Raw genomic sequence first — 2,390 nt, 5'->3', positions numbered from 1 at the left:
AAGCCAACCCCCCGAGTTACCTCACACTCGCCTAATCTCATTATTCACGTTACCGGTAGTTATGGTAACGGCGTCCCCTCTTAACACCTGCTCTCTCTTTCTAGCCCCTCTCGTCTAATGATATTAGAGCACAGAAAAACGAAAGTCATCGCTGAGAAAAAGAAAGAAAGAAAGAAAGAAAGAAAGAGAAAGAAAATGAAAATCACTGGTTTGTCAAATTGGGGACAAGGGACACACAAGCTGTGAATGAAATTTGATCAAAGGGGCGTCAAAAAGCGACAGCTGATCGCTGGACTAGACGTCTGCTTTTGAATAGTATGCCTAAACTAAACACCCCCCCCCCCCCTTTCTCCTCTTTTTAAGGCTCTGCCCTTCTCCCCCAGTGGTACAGTCAATGTATTCTATAATCATTATTTTGTTGATGTATCTAGATTTAAAAAATAAAGAAGAAAGAAAATTCCAATCTTTTCTAATCGTTTGATTGGCCAACAGCTGTGATAATGATTTATGATTGGTCGTTTATGGTTTTCTGTTAAGACCTGTTGTAAGGCCGGCAGAGTGCTACAATGAAACAACAAATTCTAACTCATTTTCAAGGGAGAAAAAATTAAACGAAAAATATCTGATTAAACGACAAGTGTTCTTAAAAATCAAGGACACTTTTGTTTCATTTCATCGTCACTTGTCATCTCCTTATCTCAGCCCTGAGTAAGAGCCTTGTAGAAAAATGCACATCTTGAGACCTCAGAAACTCCTCAGTCTATTGGTATTAAAATTATCAATGGAATAATTTTATATCAACGTGTACGTATATTATACAGGTCTGGCATCCGAACCCGCTTATGGGCCGAGTTAAACATTGTTGTAATGGACAATATTTTACGTCTTTTCTTCTTTTTATTATTATTTTGTTAAAATTTTTATGATGATGTTTCCATAACAGCAATGAGCCCATAAGGAACTGGATTATCAGACCAAGTTAACTTGGTGTTATATGTGATCCATCGTCTCAAAACAGTATTATGTCGGAACGAACCAGATACTTAAAATCCGAATCTAATGTTAAAACGGGTCAAAAATATAAATTTTGGCATTAGCACCCTAAAATGTGGTATCCATTCTCCTCAATAAAACATACAAACTCAACACAAGTCTGATATTTCTGGCTATAAATTCAATTTTCAACATCTTATCCATCCCGACTTAATACCGTTTTGAGGCGAAAGGTCACATATAATATGATATAATATATCTCTTTGAGATTGAGGATTATGGACTTCATGTAATTCAGAGTATAGATAGAACGAAGTTGACGTCACTCGGGTCTTTATAATCATTATTATTTTGCCATCCACGTTTATGAGTAATTTTCACTAAATTGTATTAACCAGACTATAATTAAAAGTTCATGGTTACACTTACACATTGTTCTGTGTGTTGGTCGGTTATACTTCCGGATGGCAATGTTGTGAGCTTCCTTGCCAAGCGCATAATATTAGTGTAACAATAAACCTCCTTCACTACCGGACAATCAAAGGGCGACAAGTGTTCTTAAAAATCAAGGACACATTTGTTTCATTTCATCGTCACTTGTCACCTCCTTATCTCAGCCCTGGGTAAGAGGCTTGTTGTAGAAAAATGCACATCTTGAGACCTCAGACAATACTCATCAACAGTCGTAACGTCACTTCCTTCCTAATGACGCAAGGTAACTTAGTAGCACTGGCTCTAAACTATCGGAACAATGGCGGACGCCCGTATGAAATATTTCTCCGGCGAGCATAGAAGCGTATCCAGAGGAAAAAAAAAACATAAATTTGATCATGTTTTGACTTTTACACATTCTGATCACAAGCTATGAAAAGTTCTAGCCAGCTTTAAGAATAAAAAGTAATGATTTCTTTTTTTTAGAACCAAGATGGCCGCAGTTGCCGGGCGGCGTGACATCAGACTATTGAATTCAATCTTTTTTTAACGTGAGCTGTTATATAGCGCAATATCCACTAAATGTGCTCAAAGCGCTTTACAAGGGGTCCCTGTCCAACAGCAACACTAACATGTAGAACGAAACAAGACGCCTTTAGGTGATATTATTACAATTTTTATTCCGATAGAGACAACGCTGTTAACGGCCAGATACTCATTTTACACCTGAGTACAGTGAGAGAATGTGAGTAAAGAACCTTTTTCCAAGGAATATCGCCGAACGAGGCTCGAACCCAGAACCCAGACCTTCCGATCCGAAAGCGAGTGTCAAACACAAGACCACAACCCATAAAATATATATATTTTAAAATATATATAAAATATAATTTTAAAAAAGAGAGAGAAAAAGAGAGAGAAGAGAGAGAGAGAAGAGGAGGAGAGAGAAGGGAAAAAAAAAGAAAAAA

The sequence above is a fragment of the Berghia stephanieae genome, chromosome 7 (assembly GCF_034508935.2).
Source record: "Berghia stephanieae isolate SIO BIC M18660-M18661 chromosome 7, UCSD_Bste_1.3, whole genome shotgun sequence".
Taxonomy (NCBI): Eukaryota; Metazoa; Mollusca; class Gastropoda; order Nudibranchia; family Aeolidiidae; genus Berghia; species Berghia stephanieae.
Note: the sequence above shows the minus strand (reverse complement) of the source record.